Source organism: Gopherus evgoodei, chromosome 1, assembly GCF_007399415.2.
Source record: "Gopherus evgoodei ecotype Sinaloan lineage chromosome 1, rGopEvg1_v1.p, whole genome shotgun sequence".
Classification (NCBI taxonomy): Eukaryota; Metazoa; Chordata; order Testudines; family Testudinidae; genus Gopherus; species Gopherus evgoodei.
This window is the reverse complement of record NC_044322.1, coordinates 283,593,768-283,621,501: the sequence shown is the minus strand read 5'-3', so window position 1 is coordinate 283,621,501 and position 27,734 is coordinate 283,593,768.

The following is a 27,734-nucleotide window of genomic DNA, read 5'->3' as shown; positions in this document are numbered from 1 at the left end:
AGTACAAATTACTTTAGTACTTTCACGCCACTATAATTCCTTTTCTGTGAAAATGCCTTAAAATAATCTTTTAATTAAAAATCCAAATCTTTGATCATTTTTTGTAGCATGTTGATCTACAAAAATATAGAATTTGTATTACACTTCTGTCACCCAAATTTCAAGAGAACTCTAGAAGTAATTGGCTGTGCATGCAAGACAACTGTACATTATTGTACATGGTATGGATATTTTTACATGGATTTTTTTCTTGAACATCTGACCTGCTATGTGTTTTTTCAATGGGATTTCTAATCAACTGCACAAAATGCTTTAACCCATCATCAGAGCAGGTCAGTCAATCAAAAATGAGTGCAATGTCTAAGAAATATTAATATTAATTAGTCATATTCTACTCAGTCTTCCTGCAGAATTGCCTTTGATTTAACTATGTTGGACTAAATTCAGCCCTGGCACTAGTAGATGCAACTCCCATTGAGTTAAGGGGGGGTTGCCTCTCATTGTAGTAGGGCTGAATTTGGAACTCGAAGACAACCTATTAATTGTTGAATAAGATCTATGGGGCAGCACAGGCACTAGAATAAAAACAAAAGAATGGCCATACTGGGTCAGACCAATGGTCCACGTAGCCCAGTATCCTGTTTTAACAGTGGACTGTGCCAAATTCTTCAGAGAGAATGAACAGAACAGGGCAATTTCAGGTGATCCATCCCCTGTCATTCAGTCCCAGATTCTGACAGTCAGAGATTTAGGGACACCCAGAGCATGGGGTTTTGTCCCCGACTCTCTTAGGGAATAGTCATTGATGGACCTATCCTCCATGAACTCATCTAATTCTTTTTTCAATTCAGTTATACCTTTGGCCTTCACAACATCCCATGGCAACGAGTTCCACAGGTTGCCTGTGTGTTGTGTGAAGAAGTACTTCCTTTTGTTTGTTGTAAACTGACTGCCTATTCATTTCATTGGGTGACCCCTAGTTCCTGTGTTACGTGACGGGGTAAATAACATTTTTCTATTCACATTTTCCACACCATTCATAATTTTATAATCTTCTATTATAATCCCCCATTAGTTGTCTCTTTCCTAAAATGAACTGTCAGTCTTTTTAATCTCTCTTGATATGGAAGGTGTTCCATACCTCTAAGTATTTCCATTGCCTTCTCTGTATCTTTTCCAAATACTTGATTGATGAGTGTTGTATAAATAAATAGACAGGCAGAATCAGATTGCTCTCTGTATGAGTCTGATTGGATATTAAAGGAAGACAGACGCTAAAAGCATGGGCCTCTGGTTCAAGGAAGTACTATTAACAGGTCTACAGACTGACCAAGGGTATAATCTAAACATAGAGACAGTCATGTCACCCACCATCACCTTTGACTAGGATCTGCAGTCTCACTGCTGTCTGTCAGCATTGCTCTCTGTGCAATGGCAGAAAGGAGGTCTAGATGAGTGAGGGAAATCTGCTTAATGTATGGTGGAGAGGGGATGAGGATAGGCGACAAGTCCGATTATCATCTCTGTTTATAGATGTTGCCATTTGAACCCTACCGTTCTGAGCTGTTCATGTGTGCATCCCGTCATCTTGGCTCAAATACTGAATATGTCATGTCAGTCAGGAAGAAAGTGAGAATTATTGTTTCAAATGCTTATCACAAAGGACAGCTATTGTTAGTTAATCTTTTCCCATTACTTGATTATACATTTAGACTATGTTCTTCCTGCACCTCCTTTCAGGGCATCATGGACACAGACACTAAAAAACCACAGGAGATCATCTTAATCTTCAATTACTGTCCAAAGAATGGATTCAGATAGTTTTATTCCAGATGAACTACAGACAAGCACAAGATGCCTACAGGCAAAACCAGAAGCAGTAATTATCTTTTTACAAAGGTTGATAATGTTTTAGCTAATCCATACACAAAATAAAACTCTTTTCTTTCATTAGAATAAGCTCATACTCCCTTTTATTTCCTGACTAAAAGGTAGCATAGTGGGAATTCTGGAGTTACTCTAGGTCTTAATTATTGGGGGTAAAATCCTGGCTTAATTGAAGTTGATGGCAAAACTCCTTTTGATTTGAATGGGGCATGGATTTCATTCCCAGGCTTCTAGGTAATAATAAAACTGATGTATGTTGTTTTGGTTCTGGATCACTCTACGGTCTTCAAGAACTAGAATGATGTGGAGAGAAGAACATGTCCAATTCAGGAGCTCAGAGTTTCAGTTTCAAGCTTTAAATCTAAATCCACTAGAAATAGCAGAAAATGGCACGATATACCCCCTCATATCATTAGATTGGAGCAACTCAGCTATCTGACATACCAAGTCAAACAAGCACACACAGAACACTTATTTCACTTCAGAATGGGCAACTTAAAAACATGCTACTTCAAGTTCAAGCCCTCCCATCACATTCGCCCAGTTCAAGTGCATAAAGGGAATACTTACGGTTTATGACTATAACTGGGCAAGAAATTTTATTTCCTCAAATAATTGAGTTTTATTTTTAAATCATACCAACTTCACCTACTAAGTTATTCACAAATGTATTCAGCCAATTATCAGTCCTGTTTGATATCTGGGCAAATAATTTAAAAGATATATTAGCTATAATAATTTATTTATAAATAATTTTGAATTACCTCTTCCCTTAGCCAAGGCAGTATTTTGTGGGGGGGGAGTGTTTGTTTGTGGTTGTTTTGGTTTTTTGTTTTTGTTTTTTTTTGACAAAAAGCTGTACTAGGGTGCTCCACTTACAACACAGCAAAACCAGCAAAGAGCATCCACAAACATTTACTAGATTAAAAACTGAAAGTGCACATCAGCAGCATTTGTGCCCTAGGTTTATTTGGTTTTTTTTGTGAACATCCAAGTGAGCAAAATTTTGTTTGCAGCAGAGTTGATGGCTAGGGAAATTGTTGAAAATGCATATTTGTGGTGTGAAAACTAATTCAAATATATATCTACCCAAGTACTTGTGCCAGTAATATAAACAAGGCCATCTGGAAAGCAGTGTGAGTGTAAGGGAGTCACCCAAACCAGTTAGCAGAGTTATTATCCTGCTACTTAGATGACTAGTTGCACCGTGTAAATTACTGAATGTTCATAACATTAGCTGCAGCAAATAGTTGGGGTGTAATCCGTTGGCTGAAACATGTCAATATAAACCATATACTGAATAATTTGAAATCAGTAAATTCAGAGATATTTACGTGTTGTTCACTAGCTAACATAAAGAGAGGTGATTGTTTGTAATTAGTAATTCACCACAGCCTAGTCCAAAAGAAATAGGAATTTACTGTCAAAGTGGAAAGATATCAGAATAGCTACCTGGCCTGATCTGACCTGTCCATAGTTTAGGCTACATGGCATTGCCAAGTCAGCTTGGCCGAATAAGCCCTCAGAAATTCAGAATCTGAAGAAGGGCCTTTTAGGTCCACATACTAACACTCAAACCATTTTAGCTAGAGCAGTGGTTCTCAAACTAGTCCACGGACCACTGAACTCCATTCAGGTGGTCTGCGGATAGTTCCCTCTAAAGTGCACACTTGGGTAGCCACACATGAGAGAATGAAGGGCTACCTACTTAATTAGTGGAGCCATGCACTCCATTAATTAGGTGACTGGCCCCTGAGAAGACGCACAGGTAATGTGGGGTGGTGGCCTTTGGGGCAATAGGAGGTAGGTGGGAGGAGACAGTTGGGTGAGAAGTGGGGGTGGGGGGAATTTGGGACATGCAGGTTTGTGGCAGCCTGGGAAAGAGGCAACTTTCCCCAGCCTCCAAGACTGTGGCTGCCAGGGAAGGACAGCTCTCCTTCCCAGCCTCAGCTCTGTGGCTGCTGTGGTGGGGGAGAGACCCCCCCTCCTTCCCAGTCCCAGCTCAGGGGCTGCCACGGTGGGGAAGAGAGGGCACATCCATTGCATTAGAAAGGTAAGACAACTGATGTTAAAATATGGGTTGTGTGCTTTTATTTGTAGAACAAAAAAACAATTATTATTAGTTTTTTATATATAAGGCTTTTATCCAAAGCACTTTACAATAGTTAGCTAATGGTACAAACAACATTTGGAAAGATTATTAAGTGGTCTGCCGAGACCCTCAGCAATTTTCAAGTGGTCCATGAAAAAAACAGACTGAGAACCACTGAGCTAGAGCGTTAGGCCATATCAGCCTTGATTTGGAAAACCCCACAGAGTAAGACCAGAGAAGAGGGGGGCAGGTTCCACCATATAAAATTCTGTTGTGTGTGTGTAAGTGGGAGGTGGTTGGGGGACAAACAGATATATCCCTACAGAATGGGCAGTGGATTCAGCTCTTAAACCCTGCCGCAAGTCTACATGGAGATATTTTGTCTTTCTGCACACTCTTCGCTCCCTGCAACCTTCTCGCAGTCCCATCAACACAGTTCCACATCCTTGCCAGCAAATAACCCTCTTGCTAGGTAGTTCCACAGTGAGGAGAGGCTTGGATTTCCCCTGGGATTGCTGAGGGGACAATGCAGGTATACCCCGGCTCCATCCCTCTTTTCCCTGCAAATGGTTCTCCTGGGTGTCAGCAGTGTGAATCCTGGAGACATTATCCAGCCCTATATTTACACACAGTTCCTGCTAGCAGGGTAATCGGACAGTTTGCCTGGCCAAGGTAGAAAGGGGTGAGGTATGTTATGAACCATTTTACAAAGTGTGGTTTTACACAAGAACAATAAATAACAGGAACCTCCGAAGGGTGACTTTCACCAGCAGGACTACCTAGTGATCAGGCAGGGATGTGGGAGATAGTCCCCTTCCCTGGCATCTCCCCTTTTCTCTATAACTCCATCCTGTGGTATCTGTCCCTTCTTTTGCAACTCAGCCCTGTGGCTGGGTTATGCTTTGGGGGCATACAAAAAGAAGAGTTCAATAACAGAAGTCTTCTAGGACTTCAGGGCTTTCTCCTTAGCTTTGGGACATAGGGTCTAAATCCCTTATGTATTCAGGGCCTTCCCCAGCTGGGAAGACTCCTATTGTTGTCTTACCTTTAGAGGTTGGTAGGGGGGCCCAGGCCCACCCTCTCCAGCAGGTTCCAATCCAGGACCCAATGATAGGCAGCTAAGTCCTTCACTTTGGGTTGTTAAATAGCTGCCTCTCTGTATCACTTCCCACCTGAGTTCCCCTATTTCCCCACAGGGTAAATTAAAGAACTGAACCTATAATAAAGTTTCTGACTTTCCCAAACAGTCATCAGTCCCTCCTTTGCAAGCTTGTTCAGGTCAGCACAATCAGGTCTCAACAAGAGCACCTAGAGCTCCCCCAGAGCAGAAATCTATCCTTCCAGTACTTGCTCTGCCTTTAAACTCCGCCTCCAGTTTGTTCAGGCTTTGCAGGTGTGGCTGGGTGGGCGGGGCTGCCTGGGTCCAGAGTCGCTCCTTAGTCCCTTGTTCTCCAGCGTGGGGTTTGTACACCCCATCACAGAACCTACCCCCTGCTTACCAAGTGAATTTGTAAACAGACAGTAGGGTGGTTCATCCTGCTTGAAAGAGTTCTGTTCCGGCAACTAGCAGAAGTTACTAGATTGCAGGCCCTGGTTCTCATGGGAGACTTTAATCACCCTGATATCTGCTGGGAGAGCAATACAGCAGTGCACAGACAATCCAGGAAGTTTTTGGAAAGTGTAGGGGACAATTTCCTGGTGCAAGTGCTGGAGGAACCAACTAGGGGCAGAGCTCTTCTAGATCCTAGAGGCTCATAAACTGGGAAGAATTAGTAGAGGATGCAAAAGTGGATGGGAACCTGAGAGGCAGTGACCATGAGATAGTCGAATTCAGGATCTTGACACAAGGAAGAAAGGAGAGCAGCATAATATGGACCCTGGACTTCAGAAAAGCAGACTTTGACTCCCTCAGGGAACTGATGGGCAGGATCCCCTGGGAGAATAACATGAGGGGGAAAGGAATCCAGGAGAGCTGGCTGTATTTTAAAGAATCCTTATTGAGGTTGCAGGAAAAAAAACATCCTGATGTGTAAAAAGAATAGTAAAAACAACAGGAGACCAGTTTGGCTTAACAGTAAAATCCCTGCTGATCTTAAATGCAAAAGAGAAGCTTACAAGAAGTGGAAGATTGGACAAATGACCAGGAAAGAGTATAAAAATATTACTCAGGCATGCAGGAGTAAAATCAGGAAGGCCAAATCACACTTGGAGTTGCAGCTAGCAAGAGATGTTAAGAGTAACAAGAAGAGTTTCTTCAGGTATGTTAGCAACAAGAAGAAAGTCAAGGAAAGTGTGGGCCCCTTATTGAATGAGGGAGGCAACCTAGTGACAGAGGATGTGGACAAAGCTAATGCACTCAATGCTTTTTTTGCCTCTGTCTTCATGAACAAGGTCAGCTCCCGGACAGCTGCACTGGGCAGCACAGTATGGGGAGGAGGTGACCAGCCCTCTGTGGAGAAAGAAGTGGTACGGGACTATTTAGAATCACTGGACGAGCACAGGTCCATGGGGCCGGATGCACTGCATCTGAGGGTGCTAAAGGAGTTGGCAGATGTGATTGCAGACCCATTGGCTATTATCTTTGAAAACGCATGGCGAGCGGGGGAGGTCCCGGATGACTGGAAAAAGGCTAATGTAGTTCCCATTTTTAAAAAAGGGAAGAAGTCCCTGGAAAAACCATGGAACAGGTCCTCAAGGAATCAATTCTGAAGCACTTAGAGGAGAGGAAAGTGATCAGGAACAGTCAGCATGGATTCACCAAGGGTAAGTCATGCCTGACTAACCTAATTGCCTTCTATGAGAAGATAGCTGGGTCTGTGGATGAGGGGAAAGCAGTGGATGTGTTATTCCTTGACTTTAGCAAAGCTTCTGATACGGTCTCCCACAGTATTCTTGCCGGCAAGTTAAAGTATGGGCTGGATGAATGGACTGTAAGGTGGATAGAAAGCTGACTAGATTGTCGGTCTCAACAAGTAGTGATCAATGGCTCCATGTCTAGTTGGCAGCTGGTTTCAAGCGGAGTGCCCCAAGGGTAGGTCTTGGGGGTAGTTTTGTTCAATATCTTCATTAATGATCTGGAGGATGGTGTGGACTGCACTCTTAGCGAGTTTGCAGATGACACTAAACTGGGAGGAGTGGTAGATACGCTGGGGAGTAGGGATAGGATACAGAATGATCTAGACAAATTAGAGGATTGGGCCAAAAGAAACCTGATGAGGTTCAAGACGAGTGCAGAGTCCTGCACTTGGAACAGAAGAATCCAATGCACTGCTACAGACTAGGGACCGAATGGCTAGGAAGCAGTTCTGCAGAAAAGGACCTAGAGTTTACAGTGGACGAGAAGCTGGATATGACTCAACAGTGTGCCCTTGTTGCCAAGGAAGCTAACGGCATTTTGGGCTATATAAGTAGGGGCATTGCCAGCAGATCAAGGGACATGATCATTCCTCTCTATTTGACATTGGTGAGGCCTCATCTGGAGTACTGTGTCCAGTTTTGGGCCCCACATTACAAGAAGGATGTGGAAAAATTGGAAAGAGTCCAGTGGAGGGCAACAAAAATGATTAGGGGAGTGGACCATATGACTTATGAGGAGAGGCTGAGGGAACTGGGATTGTTTAGCCTGCAGAAGAGAAGAATGAGGGGGGATTTGAGAGCTGCTTTCAACTACCTGAAAGGGAGTTCCAAAGAGGATGGATCTAGACTGTTCTCAGTGGTAGCAGAGGACAGAACAAGGCGTAATGGTCTCAAGTTGCAGTGGGGGAGGTTTAGGTTGGATATTAGGAAAAACTTTTTCATTAGGAGGGTGGTGAAGCACTGGAATGGGTTACCTAGGGAGGTGGTGGAATCTCCTTCCTTAGAGGTTTTTAAGATCAGGCTTGACAAAGCCCTGGCTGGTATGATTTAGTTGGGGACTAGTCCTGCTCTGACCAGGAGGTTGAACTAGATGACCTCCTGGCGTCCCTTCCAATCCTGATATTCTATATGCTGTGACTAGCACACTCTGATCCCCAGTGCAGACAGGGTCACTGAACTCATGAGAGAGGGAATCTCTAGTGACTCTTCCAAGAGACACTGACTGCACACCCATAGAATGAGGCAAAACAAGTTCCTTCTCACTAATAGGCTTTGAAGTAAACAGACTGATACTCTGTTACTTACATGTTTAAAAGTCACCAGAAAAGTGCTCTTGGGATTGCTGTATTGGGCAGGGAGGAGCACAGTTCTGGCCTGACTCGATTTGGGTGAACCTTTCATGTTGACAGGGATTTTCATTCTCCATGGTTAAAATAACTCCCTCAGAGCATTTCAATTTAAATCTAGAGGGGCAGGGCATGATCCTGCAGCCTGGACTCACATGGCATGAAAGCTAATGGGGACAGACTACCTCTCTCAGGGTTGCCTGATTAGGCCCAGCAGCCAACATCTAAAATACATGTATATTGGGGTTTTGTTGTTGTTTTCTTTTCAAAGGGAAAAGCTGCAGCCAATTTCTTTTGATTTAAAAGAGAAAAAACACTCTGAAAAAAAAAGTCAAGAGATGTAATTGTTACTACATTCACATTGAATCAACATAGCTTTTAAAGTATATTTGAGCTTTATTTAGGATCAGAATGGAAACATATTTCCTAAAAGCTCCTTGAACTTTTGGAGGTGTTTTGTTTTTTGGAGTGGGAATGGGAAGGATAATGGCAAAACATAACCCAACCCACATAGGCTCAACAGATGAGTTAAATTAATTTCTTAGCCCCTCTAGTCTTCATAACCCAATTATGAGATGCTTATGTTGCTGGTCAGGTCAGAACTTGTTCACAGAGCCAAGTGTCAATTTTCCACTTACAGATTATGCTGGCAGGAGTCAGTCTGTCTGCTTACACAGGATATGTCTTTGTCCTTGACCTGCATTATTCCAAGAGCTCTTTATTGCAGAAATGAGGAGTTAGACTCTTGAACAATTTACAGATTTGGTTGATTAGTAGAATAAAAACCTACCGCTGATTAGTTTTGCCCTCTACAGTAAATGTGCCTACAGTAACAGAAAAATAACACACTTCAACGACCTTGATAAAATATAACGTACTCATTCTAACTCAACAAAAATGGGGAAAGTGCTCTTATTGCAAAGGCATACAAAAAAGTAGCTAAGTGCTATATTACCCATAGGAATGATAAGAATGAATAGGATGGATAATCAGTGGCCTATGGCACTCTTCTGTATAGTGGAATAACCTAGTTCCATTCTTCCTTAAGAATGCTGCTCAAGAGCCTATTGTGTCTGAGAACATGAAAGGAAGTTTCTCAGTACTGGGGATTTGTTGTGGAAATTTGGCAATTTCCTTTGTAGCCCACATAGAATAGTATATACAGAAACTGTCAGTGCAAGTTTCATAGAAGATCAGGGTTGGAAGAGACGTCAGGAGGTCATCTAGTCCAACCCCCTGCTCAAAGCAGGACCAACCCCAGTTTGTTGAGTTTGCCCCAATGAATAATTCTCAGGAAGTAACTGAAGAAATTAGAGTAAAATAGGTGAAGTTAATCTCAGTCACTATGGCTACACCTACACTTAGAACTAAGCGTAAGATTCCCAGCTCTAGCAGACATACTTGTGCTAGCACTCATCCAGCTACTGTGCTAAAGATAGTAGTGTAGCCTCGGTAGCATGGGTAGCGGCCAGTGGCAGCACAGGCTTGTCGGCCTAAGTACGTATCCAGAGGGTCCAGGTGAGTTTGTATTCGGGGAGGCTATTCTGTTCCACGCTTGCCCATGCTACACTATTATTTTTAGTATGCTAACTTGATGAGAGCTAGTACAAGTATGTGTGTGAAAACTGGGAATCACATCCAAGAATCCAAGTGTACACATAGCCTATGAGGAAAAATATACTGGTGTTTTTGTATAATTATGGGAATATACAGAGCATATATGAATGTATATATTATAGATGTAAATTTTATATAATATACATACACATATGGCCTACATTTTCAAAAGTGAATTGAGGTGCTCAGCTTGAGCTATCATAAAGAGACCTTACTTTTCAGAGGATGGCTGTTTAGCAATTTTTGAAAATCAGCCCTCCCCCTTGAACAGTGTCTCAGGTTGGGGCCCCAAAAACCACTAGTCACTTTTGCAGATGTAGGCTATATATCTATACACATCCCATACTGTACACCCCCCTCAACTATGGTGCCACAGACATGACATAGTCTCAATTTAAAATCAAATTACTGGCAGCTGGACAGCGTATAAACTCAAGTAAATGGCTTCCTATAAATCAGGTACATGGCGCGCACTGCAAATGTAGATGCTAAAACTGTAATTGTTAATGGTAAATAGCATTCATGCACATTAGCGTAAATGAAGATGATTTATGACCAAAACTCTGATTTTGCTTGTGATTCCACATTTGGATTTATTGCACACACATCAGGTTTATTTTCTGCACAAAAGCTAATAAAATATTACATTTGGGAGTTCAGCACAATTTCTTCACACTCAACTCAGGAAAAACTGTCATTATGCAGCAACTCTGGAAGAGGCTCTGCAGCCTTAAGATACCATGCACTTGTGTATGTATATATTCAAATACATGACATCTCATGGGAACACAGACTGGAGAGGAAGTGGGAGGCATGTCTCAGGCACTGGGGCTAATCGTTTTTACATCAACCAAGAGTCATCAGTCCTTTGGCTTAACAGGGGGTCCTGGAATGGCTAATATTGCCTGGATCCCGATGATAAATGTAACAACAATCAGACCATGTGCAGACTCTACAGAAAGAAGCCACTACCACCACTCTCCTCCAACTCAGCATCCTCTACAGCTATGGGTTTTGCAGGCTGGCAGCCTCTCCCAATAATCCCCCACCGGTCCCTGTTTTACCTACACAGCCTTTTCCATTATTAGCGGGAAGTATACGTTCCGCTTCCCCTAAGGTTGACAAGAATATTGTGCTGTGCTAGCGAGTCCAGCCAGCTTTCAGCACATCCACAATGAGATCACTTTGCTTTTATTTATTTTATGAGTCAAATTGCACAGTAGAGGCTGGAAGATCTCATTTTTAAGGGTGCCCTTGCAAGACAGCTGTTGCATGACACAGCTGTTACAGAATACCAGAGAAAGCAACCTTATAGATTACTACCACAAATCTAGGTAGTTAAATTATGCACCTAGCATGCAACATTGCAAGGCTGTTAGTGTGGCACACAGAGATAATTTAAGTGTCCATGTACATTTGACCTCTCCAGGGTGAAATTTGCATGTGCTCCATGGACACGGGAGGCTCTGAAAATAAGAGAGGCTTTAAAGAGTATTGATACCACTTATAGGGCCTGGCCTATTGCACTCCCATCATGTGAGCTACTCTCTCTGCTCTGCGTGCACTGCACTTGTCATAGTAAAGAGCAGGAGGAGGATTTGATGAGCACAGTGAGCCAGGCTCAGCAGTATCCTGGCGATATTACTGAACCTGGCAACAATACCAGTGCCAAAGCGCCCATGAATTATAGAGGGAGGGAGAAAGAGCCAGAGAGAGGGAGGGCTGAGAGGGAAAAGAGGGCCAGGGAAAGAGAGAAAAATGAATAAGGGACTGATGGGCAGCTAAACAGAGAAGGGAGAGAGTTATAAAAAGAGGGGGATAGAGGAGATGTGTGGAGGAAAGCGAGAAGACAAGGAAGATAAAGAGAGGACTTTGTAGCAGAGTAAAGGGATTCATGACTTTCTAAAGTCCCCCAGCACAGAATTCTCTTGGCATCTCTGCCATAATAGTAGAACTAATTACTACAGTCAGCTTGCCACTCAAAAGTCATCTCACACACTTTTCATCACTGACACCTAGCAATCCCTTTGAGTATCTCTGCACGAGAATGCCAAGAGGTCTGTGCATAGTACAATAATCACAGGGACCTTAATTGTCTTCCTATTGCGAATTTACGAAGCAGCTGCACCATTAGGCCTTAGTGCATAAATATGAATGATGTGGGCTTGGAAACGCAGCTCACTGCTGAGGAAGATTATCATGCATGTCCTTATCCATGAATACCAGCAGATAAATAGCTGTTCTGCTTGGCCTTTATTGTAGAGCAGAAAGGATTTTGGAGAGCAAAGGGTGATTGTTCATGTGCTCCATTCTATCAGACACACTCTGCTCTTCCAGCCCATGTGGCAGTGTTTTGCTCTAACAACAGAGGGGTTCTCAGGCGTTGGCCTAGCTTTCTTCTGTACCTAAGGCAATGCTACGTTTGCCTCCTCTGTTGTAAACATTTCTTAAAGAGGGGGCTGAGGATTTTCTCCCTGCATTTAAAAAACAGTGATATATTTAAGAAATATATTTTAAAACACAAGGCAATCTTCATATTTTCATCCTTCTTCCCTGATCACTTTTATTTAGAATCCTGCAAAACCAGAACACTCTGTTGGATATTTGTGTAAAGAGGATTCCGCTCTTCTTAAGGTTTATATGAAAATTAACCTGCAATGGAGGGAGGGGGAAGCATTCCCCACGTCCCTTGCCTTGTTTGCATTTTTCCTGAACAAGGTCAGTGCCTCCCTAGGGAAGTCAACCTCACAGCTTGAGAAAGACTGCCTTTAGGAACCCTGAGCTTCGGGAATAAACTGAAAAGGTTTGCCTGATTGTTTACGTGCACTGAATCTTCTTTGCTTTGTTAGTGAAGTGGCAGAAGAGAAACAGCAGGGATTTTTTAAAGTTCACACTGTCACAGGAATGAGTAATGATAAATATAATAGTAAAACAAAATCAGGGACCAGACACTTTTGTCATAAAAGTTCTAGTTATGGAGACTCCAGAAAACAAGATAGACAAACTAAGTGACTTCTGAAAATATGCACCAATCAAAAATTTGTTCTTTGATTTCTTTATCATAACTTGCCGTAGTGGCCGTGATTTAGATACCATTTATAGAAGTTTCATTCTGGTGTAGATCTAGTGACATCAGTAGAATTACTCCACATTTCTATTCATATAAGCAAAGTCTTGTCTCCACAAACATTTAGTTTGCAGTAAGTTGGGGTGTGAATCTACTCCTCGCCTCCCTACCTCCTTCACTGCCAGTGTGGGTCCTCTCGGCCCTATCACATTGTGCCCTGGAGGTGCTTATATGGTGTCAGAGGGGTCAATAGGGTGAATCTGGGGGCAAGATGGATAGTAATCCCCTTTAGGCTTGTCCTGAGTCTTGTGAGGTAGAAGGATAGGAATTAGAAAATTGTCTTATTCAAAAAGGCAAAGGACAGACCAGCGAGAGGTACTGTGAAGTTATTCATGAAGATGGGCCCTGCAGAAGTGTTGCAGGAGTGAAAGGGAGTCGCAAGCTAAAGCAGAGGAGACGGACATGCAGCTGGTCCTCATAATCACCGAAGAAAAATTAAGCAATTTCTCAGCTTTAGATTTTTGCAGACATGCTGAAAGTGCAGAGAAAAAAAAATTGATGGGGTTCTAGAATGACTGCCTGAAGCATTCACTGTTCCCAGTCAGGAAGCATGCATGTTATAGAGCATTTACAGGGGAACTGTTCTCTTTGTGGCTCTGTGGGCCGGCAATATCCATGTTTACCTCATGTAAATTAAGAGCACCAACCACTCTCTCAATCAGCTATGGCACTGCATACAAAAAGGATGTTTTCCTTATTTGACTCTGCCACTGGAAGGGGGAGGGTTGAGGCTGCCATTTTGAGGTGGTGAGCAGATTTGGGGGTGGGGGTTAAGGGGACTCCAGTACTGGCCAGGCAGGACAGCTGAGGGAAGGGGAAAGGAAACCAGCTACGTAGGAATATGACTTCCATGGCGTGGGCTTGAAAACAGTTGTGGCTTTAGCACAAGCCTCAGCCTCAGAAAGTCTTCTAGCTCACATGCCTGCAATGGCTGCAGCCATGGGGTATCTACAACAGTAGGGCAGTGTAGCATAAACACAAGAAGGTAAATAGTAAATTATTTAAAAAATAATAATAATAATGCCAACATTTCCTCTACAGGATCAGTCTCAGTCCTGGTCTGGGTTTCTGCCTGGGATTTGGGGCTGCTTGCTACAGAGCAGGAATTGGGCTCACCTGCTACCTGGCTGGCATTAGGGTCCTGAGTCCTGAACAGATCCTGGCTTTTTGGGGAGATTTCTTCACTGGCTTCCTTGTGCTCATCCTCTGATGATTCTTGCTGTTCATCCTTTGTGGGTTGGGGAGGGGGAGACATGGAGAGAAGGCAGCCAGCAGGCTTCACTCACCTGCTTCCCAGGAACATTAGTTCTCTTTGAAACGGGATTCCAGAGTTCATCATAAATGTGGAGTCTTTGTGCTACAATGTGTACACGAGCATTTTGAAAGAACATTAACTCAAAATTGTGTGTAGACCACTAACACTTTGGCCTACATTTTTAAACATGACTAATGATTTTAAGTGCCTGGTTTGAGACACTTTAGAGGGACCTAATGATCAGAAAGCGCTGAGCACCTTGTCCTCTGAAAATTAGCCCCCTTTTAAGGCACTCATAAATCACCACTCAGCTTTGAATGTCTAATGTGGATACTATATCAAAAAGGCCTTAAAATTCTAGATATGAAATAAGGACAGCGGGACCCCAGTATTGACCCAGGCCCAGCAAGTCATTGGGTGGCAACCTTTAGCCACTGCAACATGACAATACAATCAACTGATGTCCCTGACCAACAGTGTTAGTGCTAAAGGCCTACAGGCCCAAAGCAGCCATGTCCCAGTCTCCAGATTGGATGGACAGGCAGCACTCTCATTCTCTGCCTGGACTACATAAGGGCCCACACACACGAAGATGAAGCTCTCTGAGCAGAGTGGCACCAGCTAGTTGCTCCCCAGCCTGTCTTGCCCTGCTGTCTCACCTGATCTTGGCTTAGCCACCTTGTCCAACCTTGTCTCCCTTACCCACTGACTCAGCCCCTTGGATTGGATCTCCTGGCTACTGGCCTGTGCAAGAACTCTAACCATTGGCCCAGACTGCCTCTGATACTGCTGGTTACCTGGCCACCTACACACACTTGACTACTGCTCTAAACTGACCCCTAGCCAGCCTCAGCCACTGGGCAATACAGAATATGAATCCAACCCTGAATCCTGTAGTGATGAGCATTCCCTAATCTCACAAGGATGATGAAAGACAACGGAACTACCTGCATGAGTATGGAGTAACAGGATAGGATCCTCAGTTAGAAGTGTCATCATTGTTATCGTGCCTTAAGCAAGAGCAGTGATTTCCCTGGTTGTCTTACTTAACATGCAAGGAAAGCTTCATTGCATGCAGCACCTTTGAAGGTAAAATTAAGTCTTTTCTCTGATTTCTGCCTAATGCTCTACATTTAAGAGTTCATGATCACAATAGTGTCATATTTCAGTATACAATTTCTAACTATAAAAGAAATTTTCATTTCCAACACTGGAGTTTTCCAAATTGGCCCCTGACAAACAGATGATTTAAAAAAAATTAAAACTAAAAATCTTACATTTACATAGCTAATTTTTCCAGGCAGAGAAGTTGCTGATGGGGACCTACATGCTCATGCAACCGTAATCTCCACAAACATGTACAGAGAATAATTACATAGACACAAAGGTATAAGTATTTCACTGCTGAGTAAATACTTTCACATGCATAGTTTTGTGTTTGTGACTGAGAATTTGGCCTATAAAGTATCCCAAAACCAGGTCACAGATTCTTAAACTATATATAGAAATAGTCATTACTGGTCACACCATCTCTTGTATGTAATGTGGCGGCTATTTACCATTGCACAGCAACACTAAAACAGTGTAGAACAAGAAGTTGTGGGGCAGGGAGATGACTTCCTACCATCCCCAATGTAAACTTCAGAGCAAATTTAATTACTCAGCTTGCATTTTAGCCAGAATATGGAGCCTAACATCTCTACCTTTTTAAAGAGTCCTCAACACATTTTACCGTTTCCATTTTATGGCAACATCCAAAGCATAATGTCCCATAAGACCATGTTAGTCAATCAGAAGGAAGAGTGACAATTACCGAGTGACCAATACAAAGCACTAGTCCTACATAGGAGTTCCTTAAAGATTTTCCCCATTCAAGTACTAATCAGGCCTCAGCTTAGTGCGTTTCAAGAAGATTACACAGTGCAAGCTCATATACTGAAGCTGCAATCTCAGCACATCATCAGCCACATTTTCAAAAAGGGAGGCCCACAGTATGAGCTGTCCTCATTTAAATGCACAACCAATCACAGTAATTGTTCAAACATGTACCTATGTTCAGTTGTGTACTGATGTGTCAAGGCCAGTCACAGGACACTTTTTTAGCCATATTACTAGGGCCCTACCAAATTCACAGCCATGAAAAAACATCATGGACCATGAAATCTGGTGTCGTCCCCCCCTCCTCCCCCAGTGAAATTTGGTCTTTTTGTACTTTTACCCTATACTACGGATTTCATGGGGGAGACCAGCATTTTTCAAACTGGGGATCCTGACCCAAAAGGGAGTTGCAGGAGGGCTGCAAGGTTATTTTAGGGGTTTTGTGATTTTGCCACCCTTATTTCTGTGCTGTGTTTAGAACTGGGTGGCCAGAGAGCAACAGGTGTTAGCCAGGCACCCCGCTCTGAAAGCAGTGCCCTGCGAGTGGCAGTGCAGAAGTAAAGGTGGCAATACCATACCATACCATGCCATCCGTACTTCTGCACTGCTGCCTTTAGAGCCAGCAGTGATGGCTCTAGCTTTTTGCTGCCCCAAGCACAGCAGGCAGGCTGCCTTCAGCAGCTTGCCTGTGGGAGGTCCGCCGGTCCTGCGGATTCGGCGTACCTGCCGCTGAATTGCCGCCAAATCCGTGGGACCAGGGGACCTCCTGCAGGCAAGCCGCCGAAGGCTGCCTGATTGTCGCCCTTGCAGGGACTGGCAGGGCGCCCCCCACGGCTTGCTGCCCCAGGTGCACGCTTGGAGTGCTGGTGCCTGGAGCCGCTGCTGAGAGCTGGGCATCCAGAGAGTGGTGGCTGCTGATTGAAGGCCCAGCTCTGCAGGCAGCAACTCAGAAGTAAAGAATGCCAGGCCATCCTTACTTCTGCGCTGCTGCTGGCAGCGGCTCTGCCTTCAGAGCTGGGCTCCCAGCCAGCAGCTACTGCTCTCCAGCTTCAAAGGCAGCACCGTTGCCAGCAGCAGTGCAGAAGTATGGGTAGCAGTAACACAACTCCCCCTACAATAACCTTGTGACCACACCACAGATCCTTTTTGGGTCAGAATCCCTACAATTACAATAACACGAAATTGCAGATTTAAAAAGCTGAAATCATTAAATTTACAATTTTTAAAATCGTATGACCATGAAATTGACCAAAATGAACTGTGAATTTGGTAGGGCCCTATATATTACCCACAAATACACTATGACTCAAATCTTCTGCTGGTGTATATTGGCATTGCTTCATTAAATTCAGTGAAATTTTGCCAATTTACACCAGCTGTGCACCTGGCTAGATCATATTTTCACAACCACTACACTACATTTTGTATACTTAAATATTGAGAGAGAGACACGGTTTGGTTTGTGAACTTGAGACATTTTTCTCCCTCTCATTGCTGTATATATGAGAGACTCCACTACATGGCTTTCACCTGACCCTTAGTACAAAGCAAGTGCCTTATTTTAGGCTCAAATTTACCTCTGCTCCTCCCATACATAGCTTCACTTTTTTATTGTTTTCTTTATCTTAGACATTGTCACGCATAGGACAGATGTTATACAAAATGTTATTCATGCTAATACAAACTTTATCATTTTAATCTTCCTACACTTACTTTTTTTATTCACCTCATTATGGATCTTTGTCTGAGGTTGTCCCCCCCGCCCATTTGCGACACAACCTTGCCAAGCTGAGAGGTGTTTACTCTCTCCTACTGTATTTGCCATATCCCTTCTCTTCTACCATTCCTCAGAAAGGAATTCTATTCTATTCCAGAAAGGAATACTATTCCTTCTTCAAACTGTCAACAACTTCTCAACTAACATACGGTGACTCATTTTACTCCTTTATTACAATCCCAAAGGCTACTTTGTCTCTAACTATTGCAATCCAAGACACAAAACATTTTTTGGTTATTCCACCACTGAAATATGGTTCTGAATAGAAGATTTACTCGGATTTTTTTTATCAGAGTTTAATTGTTTAAAATACTTCATACTGAGGCTAAGTGAAACTTTGAAGAGATCAGAGAATTTGGTCCAGGAATTCACAGGTTTTATTTTTCAACTACAGTATATACTGCAACTCCTAGGGATTACTGTCATCCAGCTTGAATAAATTATATTAAATATTGTTGTTTTCAGTGCAGTTCTAGCCATGCTGGTCACAGGATATTAGAGAGACAAGGCAGGTGAAGTAATATCTCTTACTGGATCAACTTCTGTTGGTGAAAGAGAGGAACTTCTGAGCTACACAGAGCTCAGAAGATGACCTGAAGAAAAAGCTCTGTGTAGCTCAGAAGCTCATCACTTTCATCAACAGAAGTTGGTCCAGTAAGAGATATTACCTCACTCACCTTGTACTGAACTATTTGATTAGGCCCAGATTTTCAAAACTGAGCCCAATTTGCATGCATCTGACTAGCATGTTTGAGGTCCAGTATGCTCAGACAATTTGAGGATTTGCATACACACACCTGAGCCTATCTGTCATCCTTACCTGTACATATACAATCATTACATGCACTTTAGCAAATTTGACCTAGCATTAAGGAAGCCTTCACTGCTTCTGCCCACTCTGTAGCTATTCTGTGGAGAGCTATAGTCTTCCATTATGTCTGTCAAGCAACTTGCAAGGGAAGGAAAACAAGAAAATTTCTTCTAAAATCCTCATTAGAAAAGATTAAGTGGAGTTTTACTTTGTGAACGAAGATATACAAAAATAAAATCTTTTCTCTAAAGATTAATTTGAGCAGAAAAGCCATTGTGCTATCAACAAAGTGTGCACAACACAGTTTAATTTCTATAAATTTCACATATTCCCTCATTGATTTCTCCTTCATTTCATTTTATGGATTCTCTGTTACGCAAATAAGCATAATAGCCGCTTGCTGTGTCATAACTGTAACAAATAATGCAGTAGTGCTGGGATGTCACTGACTGCCCTTTTAGTATGATCTTCCCCTTTACAAGTCTATTATCTATGCATTCTTGTTTCCTCTCCTTCACCACCATCCTCCCTACTCTGCCAGTAACCACTGCTGACCCCTGAACTGAAATAGGGCTTGTAACTACTGCTTATAGAATGCATAACCTACATGCCACTTGCAACATTTAGAAAGAAATAAGTTTCTTCCTTTCAATGGTTCGTTCTGAAGCATCTTAGCTTATCGTTCTTCTCTTTTTTCCTCCCTTTAGCTCTTAAAAATCTGAGAATGACATCTCTGAGCATCATCAACCTCCCAAGCTACACAAATAAGACAATAAAAAGTTTTCCTTTCTTAGGTCACTAGTATATAAGGCAATTTGATCAGGATCTTCAGCAATTCCTTGTGTTGCAGTAATAAATGTTAGAAAGCAGAGCAGTTTAAAGGAGAAAGCACAGATTAGATCGGGGTAGGCAGCCTATGGCATGCGTGCCAAAGGCGGCACATGAGCTGATTTTCAGTGGCATTCACACTGCCCAGGTCCTGGCCACTGGTCTGGGGTCTCTGCATTTTAATTTAATTTTAAGTGAAGCTTCTTAAACATTTTAAAAACCTTGTTTACTTTATATACAACAATAGTTTAGTTTTATATTATAGACTTCTAGAAAGAGATCTTCTAAAAATGTAGACTTGGCACACCACTTCTGAAAGGTTGCCAACCCCTGGATTAGATCATTTATCCTACTGAAAGGATTTTATTATTAGGCATGCATCTTTGAAAAAATATATGTGTGTCCATAGATGCTTCTTATCTGCATTTTTCACTAACTCAGTCCCTGTTAAGGCATTGAATACAGTGATACAAATAAAAAAAATTAAGAACTATTGCAGCATGAAGGGCTTTGGCTTGAATGAGACAGGGTATGCGTATTTTCATCAACAGGGAAAAAAGAAGTCTTTACTACATTTTGATTTCACAGGCATATAGAGAGACACAGGTGCCAAGTTAATATATTTGATCTAGTCCATAGTTAGAGCAAAATCAGGCAATTGACAATAAGCAGCTGAGTTCAGATGAAAATCATTCACTTTTGTTAAGCTTGTCAAATAGCAGATCCAAATCCTGTTTCTTCATTATTCATGGACTTTAAGGCCAGACAGGACCATTAGATCATCTAGTCTGACCTCCTGAATATCATAGACCATTCTGTTTCACCCAGTTACACCGAGCTTATAAGACCTAAATAAAAATTATTTTTTCTCTTGTCTGGTTACTCAGTTAAAAATGTCTGAAATTGATGGATTATATAATTACAGGATTTCCAGGTATTTAAGCTGATAAAATTCAGAATATAAGTACAGGAACATATTGACTTCATGCTTCATTTTGGAAGTGGTGGGAGAAAAGGCGTCCTTTTTATCTAGCCTCACTGAACTTTGGGCACTTAGCTAAATGGGAACTGGTTCTGAACCATTCCTTATTTGGGATTTGGTTTTGTCAAACAAATTCCTAAAGGATAAGGTTTTGCCCATCTCTGATTTTGCTAAAAAATGAAATTAATTTTTCCTTTGATGTAAGTATTTATCTCTGCTTCACTTCAGCCTCTCAGGTCAATAGTTATTCCCTAGAAGAGTGATCAATGGCCTCAGTCCCATGTTCTGCTGGATGTTTTGCATTGCCCCCAGGGCACTAACTATCCCTAAGACTTAGGGAATACTCCTCTGATTAGACCTGCCATGTGTTAAAATACTTGGATTCACCATAGCAACTTCTACATCACCCCTGTTTGCCCGCAGGAGAAAAGGGATCATAGGTGAGGTGACCTTATGTCCCAGCAATGGCCAGCCCAGCCTTTCAGGTTGCTCTAACTGGACTAGTACCCTGAAGGTTCCAGAACTGAGAACAAAATGGTGACTCCATGCCCAGCTTCTCCAGCTGAGCCAAACATGAGTCATAGCTGAGCATCTGGCCCAATATTTGCTTACCACATTGTGAAAACCTCTAAAACACAATAATAACCTAGCATTACTGCAATGCTCGGATTGTGAAGTCAAGTATACAACTTCCAACATACATGCCAAAAGTTAAGGTTTCTTCTCAGTTCAGCTATTTTCCACATCATGTATATTTTATGGCATTCATTAAAAATGAAGAGTGGTATCTTATTTTTTTGCACTGATACTACAACCACATTGTGTGTGGTATAGGAATCTTTGATAGATTAGATACACACATTACCGGGTTACATTTAAAAAGGAGGGGGAAAATGAGAAAATACTATTTATATGAAATATAGATGAGTTTATATTATCAGGGCTTTCACTTTGGGTACTTCCTGACTTCTGAGGGCTTTATCTCAGAACGCTAGTATTACGTTTACACTAATTTTTACATTATTTCCTAGTTTATTTTCTTTTACAAATAACGCAAAGTTTTTAAGAAATACCAAAGAAATTGACTTGTGTAGTTTACAATCTCCACTGGCTTCATAAGCACAATTTCCTTACTTCACCCCTGTTCCAATTGCACAGTTTACAGATTTCATTTGCTTTTCCAGTGGTGCTTGTAAAGTCCTTCTTTCACTGAGTTTCCCATATGCATCTTGTGCATCTTTATGAAATCCCCTGGATTCAGCGTGTTTAGACTATTCCAGTGTGCCCTGCATGATGCTAAACCTTAAAACAATTGGGAGACAGAATGCAGCAGCTCGCTTACTGAGCAGAGCAGGAGCGTATGATATCACTTGTGAAAGTCTGACCCTGCAGCCCACTCACAAGTGGAGAAATGGCTGCCCTCTGTCCCCTACCTGCTCTTTTCAGTGCAGTATGAGAGTGTGCTTAAAAGGTGTGCCGGGGGGAGAGAGGGAAAAGTGTTGAACCTTCAAACTAAACATTGGCTAAAATGCTTTTCCTCGGATTTGAAAAATAAATAAACTCAATCACGCTTGAGTAGAGGCCAAGCAGATATTTTCAGCCCCATAGGGGAACTTTTAGAAAAGTTCTGTGAGAGAGAACAGGGAGGACTCACTTGAATGGTTTTGGAAGCTTAACTATAGAGGGTGTCACCAACATTATTGTTGCTTTTGTTTATTTGTATTGTGGCAGTGCTTAGCAGCCCCAGCCATGGACTAAGACTCCATTGTGCTAAGCACTGTACATAGATAAAGACAGCCCAGATATTCAAATGTTGCATCCTTCACAAAAAATCAACTCCTTCCTGAAATATAGTGAGGGAAATTAATATCTGTGTGCATGCAAATTTTGCGAAACTACTGCTTTCCAAGATATATGTAAAATTAATGTGAGACTGATAGCTCAGCAAGCTGGAGATCATAAGGCCTGGTTTATGATGTATTAAAATCTCATAACAACAATTTCAGAGAGTTAGCGTAATGTATTATTCAAAGTTAAACACTATCTTGAATGATAAGGCTAACATGCCATCAGGCTATAATAAAAGATAGCTTTGAAATATCCATTTTCATTTATCTGTAAGGTCATTTACATAAAGCAAGATCATAATGATGTATTTTTTCCTATGTAGGAGGAAATAAATGTACTTCATTTACAACATAATCAGAAAATATTAAAATGTTGAGAGATGGCCATTAAGTCATTTAACTTTTCAGACAAAATAAATTGTCATAGATTTCATTACAAAGGCTGACGTAAATACATTTCGTTTCTTACACTGAATGTAAACAAACTTACTTTAAAATCTATGCAGAACATATACCAGGCAGAAATATATCACTACAGAAGGTTCTTGACAAATTATATTCTCTTCATCCAATTTTTCTGTAAGTAACTCAAAAAAGCCATGCAACCAAAAGTAGAATTCCATCAACAGGAGTTACTTAGGGCCATACATTGTCCTTAATCCACATATGAAATATTTTAAGGCCTTTAAGCTGATAAAAGGGTGATCTCAATATTAGTAATGAGGTGAAAAGGAGGGCAGTCAAAAGAGGAGAAAACAAAAAAGGCAATGGATTGAAAATGACTTTATCCAGATGCCACTCAAGACAATCCGCTATCCTAGGCAAAACTTCACTCTCCAACCCAATAGAAGAGAGGTTCTAAATGGGGCAGAGGGCCCACTTGGGGAGGCACATCAGATTTCCTGCGTGGTGCAGTAAGCCTTCTGATGGTTTGGTGGTGATGGTAGAAGTGTGAATGCCAAGCACCAGGTCACAGCATTACTCACTCCGGTTTGGCCCGGCCACCCCTCCACCAAGCCAAATTTGAGTGAGTAGTGTTGTGACCTAGTACATGGGGTTGCAACAGCATTCATGTTTGGCTTGGAGCCCCTGTCATTTTGCACAGACTCTGCAGCCCTAGGCAGCTGCTTAGTTTGCCTATAGCTAGAGTGGCCTCTGCCTTTATCCTTAATGCTGAGCCCGCCTCTGCCTCATACTGATGTGTTCAGAAATCTACAGAAGTCATCACTGCCATGCCTTCTAGTCTAGAATGCATGAGGAATGCTACAGTAGAAGAAAAGGTCCCTTAGACTCAGTGACCCAAATTCAGAGGCGATGTGTATAGCTATTTTTGCTGTAACCATTCCTTCTAAAAATGCATGGTGGTAAGAGAAGCCATAATCATAGATGGACCCAGAGCTAGTGTTCTGGCTATGCCAAGAGAAAAAACAGTCTCCACGAGGTAACACTGAGAGATTCATAGACTCTAGGACTGGAAGGGACCTCGAGAGGTCATCAAGTCCAGTCCCCTGCCCTCATGGCAGGACCAAATATTGTCTAGACCATCCCTAATAGACATTTATCTAACCTACTCTTAAATATCTCCAGAGATGGAGATTCCACAACTTCCCTAGGCAATCTATTCCAGTGTTTAACTACCCTGACAGTTAGAAACTTTTTCCTAATGTCCAACCTAAATCTCCCTTGCTGCAGTTTAAGCCCATTGCTTCTTGTTCTATCATTGGAAGCTAAGGTGAACAAGTTTTCTCCCTCCTCCTGATGACACCCTTTTAGATACCTGAAAACTGCTATCATGTCCCCTCTCAGTCTTCTCTTTTCCAAACTAAACAAACCCAATTCCTTCAGCCTTCCTTCATAGGTCATGTTCTCAAGACCTTTAATCATTCTTGTTGCTCTTCTCTGGGCCCTCTCCAATTTCTCTACATCTTTCTTGAAATGTGGTGCCCAGAACTGGACACAATACTCCAGCTGAGGCCTGACCAGCGCAGAGTAAAGTGGAAGAATGACTTCTCGTGTCTTGTTTACAAGACACCTGTTAATGCATCCCAGAATCACATTTGCTTTTTTTGCAACAGTATCACACTGTTGACTCATATTAAGCTTGTGGTCTACTATGACCCCTAGATCTCTTTCTGCCATACTCCTTCCTAGACAGTCTCTTCCCATTCTGTATGTGTGAAACTGATTTTTCTTTCCTAAGTGGAGCACTTTGCATTTATCTTTATTGAACTTCATCCTGTTTACCTCAGACCATTTCTCCAATTTGTCCAGATCATTTTGAATTTTGACCCTGTCCTCCAAAGCAGTTGCAATCCCTCCCAGTTTGGTATCGTCCGCAAACTTAATAAGCGTACTTTCTATGCCAACATCTAAATCGTTGATGAAGATATTGAACAGAACCGGTCCCAAAACAGACCCCTGCGGAACCCCACTTGTTATACCTTTCCAGCAGGATTGGGAGCCATAAACAACTACTCTGTGAGTACTGTTATCCAGCCAGTTATGCACCCACCTTATAGTAGCCCCATCTAAATTGTACTTTCCTAGTTTATCTATAAGAATATGATGCGAGACTGTATCAAATGCCTTACTAAAGTCTAGGTATATCACATCCACTGCTTCTCCCTTATCCACAAGGCTCGTTATCCTATCAAAGAACGCTATCAGATTAGTTTGACACGATTTGTTCTTTACAAATCCATGCTGGCTATTCCCAATCACCTTACCACCTTCCAAGTGTTTGCAGATGATTTCTTTAATTACCTGCTCCATTATCTTCCCTGGCACAGAAGTTAAACTAACTGGTCTGTAGTTTCCTGGGTTGTTTTTATTTCCCTTTTTATAGATGGGCACTATATTTGCCCCCTTCCAGTCTTCTGGAATCTCCCCCGTCTCCCATGATTTCCCAAAGATAATAGCTAGAGGCTCAGATACCTCTTCTATTAACTCCTTGAGTATTCTAGGATGCATTTCATCAGGCCCTGGTGACTTGCAGGCATCTAACTTTTCTAAGTGATTTTTTACTTGCTCTTTTTTTATTTTATCTTCTAAACCTACCCTCTTCCTGTAAGCATTCACTATATTAGACATTCCTTCAGACTTCTCAGTGAAGACCGAAACAAAGAAGTCATTAAGCATCTCTGCCATTTCCAAGTCTCCCGTTACTGTTTCCCCCTCCTCACTGAGCAGTGGGCCTACCCTGTCCTTGGTCTTCCTCTTGCTTCTAATGTATTGATAAAAAGTCTTCTTGTTTCCTCTTATTCCCATAGCTAGTTTGAGTTCATTTTGTGCCTTTGCCTTTCTAATCTTGCCTCTGCATTCCTGTGTTATTTGCCTATATTCATCCTTTGTAATCTGACCTAGTTTCCATTTTTTATATGACGCCTTTTTATTTTGTAGGTCACGCAAGATCTCGTGGTTAAGCCAAGGTGGTCTTTTGCCACATTTTCTATCTTTCCTAACCATCGGAATAGCTTGCTTTTGGCCCTTAATAGTGTCCCTTTGAAAAACTGCCAACTCTCCTCAGTTGTTTTTCCCCTCAATCTTGATTCCCATGGGACCTTACCTATCAGCTCTCTGAGCTTACCAAAATCTGCCTTCCTGAAATCCATTGTCTCTATTCTGCTGTACTCCCTTCTACCCTTCCTTAGAATTGCAAACTCTATGATTTCATGATCACTTTCACCCAAGCTTCCTTCTACTTTCAAATTCTCAACAAGTTCCTCCCTATTTGTTAAAATCAAGTCTAGAACAGCTTCCCCCTTAGTAGCTTTTTCAACTTTCTGAAATAAAAAGTTGTCTGCAATGCAGTCCAGGAACTTATTGGAGAGTCTGTGCCCCGCATTGTTATTTTCCCAACATATATCTGGATAGCTGAAGTCCCCCATCACCACCAAATCTTGGGCTTTGGATGATTTTGTTAGTTGTTTGAAAAAAGCCTCATCCACCTCTTCCACCTGATTAGGTGGCCTGTAGTAGACTCCCAGCACGACATCACCCGTGTTTTTTACCCCTTTTAGCCTAACCCAGAGACTCTCAACACTTCCGTCTCCTATGTCCATCTCCACCTCAGTCCAAGTGTGTACATTTTTAATATACAAGGCAACACCTCCTCCCTTTTTCCCCTGTCTATCCTTCCTGAGCAAACTATACCCATCCACACCAACATTCCAGTCGTGTGTATTATCCCACCAAGTTTCAGTAATGCCAACAATGTCATAGTTGTATTTATTTATTAGCACTTCCAGTTCTTCCTGCTTATTACTCATACTTCTTGCATTTGTATATAGGCATCTAAGATACTGGTTTGATCTTGCCTCCCAGGTTTGCCCTGACCCTCCTTCCTCACTGCCATTATAGCCCGTGCTCCCTCCTGTTTCCAACCCATCTCCCAGGTCTTGTTCCCCACTTACCTGTGGGGTTTGCTCACCTGTCCCCGTCGAACCTAGTTTAAAGCCCTCCTTACTAGGTTAGCCAGTCTGTGCGCAAATAAGGCCTTTCCCTTCTTCGAAAGGTGAACGCCATCTGTGCCTAGCAGTCCTTCCTCGAATAGCATCCCGTGGTCAAGGAAGCCAAAGCCCTCCTGGCGACACCATCTTCGCAGCCAGGCATCCACCTCCACAATGCATCTGTCTCTGCCCGGGCCCCTACCTTCAACAGGAAGAATCAAAGAGAATACCACCTGCGCTCCAAACTCCTTAACCCATACTCCCAGAGCCCTGTAGTCACTCTTGATCTGCTCAGTGTCACACCTCGCAGTATCATTTGTGCCCACATGGATGAGTAGCATGGGGTAGTAGTCAGAAGGCCGGATAATCCTCGACAATGCCTCTGTAACATCTCGGATACGGGCCCCTGGCAGGCAGCATACCTACCGGGATGAACGGTCAGGGCGACAGATGGGTGTCTCCGTCCCCCTCAGCAGAGGGTCTCCAACCACCACTACCCTATGTTTCTTATTAGTGGTGGCAGCAGACCTCCCAGCCTTAGGGGTACGAGGCTTCCCCTCCTTAACTGTTGGGGGTGATTCCTTCTCTTCTGTATCAAGAAGAGCATAACAGTTATCTTTTACCACAGCAGGAGGGTTTGCAGCAGGGGTGGAGCACTGCCTGCTGCTAGAAGTAACCAGCTGGCTGTGTCCACCCTGAGCCTCCTCCTCCACTGGTGTGTCAGTAGTCCTGTCAACTGGGACAGCTACGTCAGCTGTCTCCACATGGATACTGTCCAAGAATTGCTCATGGATATGGATGTTCCTCAGCCTAGTGACCTCCTCCTGTAGCTCTCTCACCTGCTGCCTGAGAGATTCCACCAGTAGGCACCTTTCACATTGGATGCCACCCCCAGCCTGGATATCAGGAAGTGGAAATTGCAAATTACAGTCTTTGCAAGCCCACACCAGAATCTGGGTAAAAGCATCCATGCTTTGGTGCTC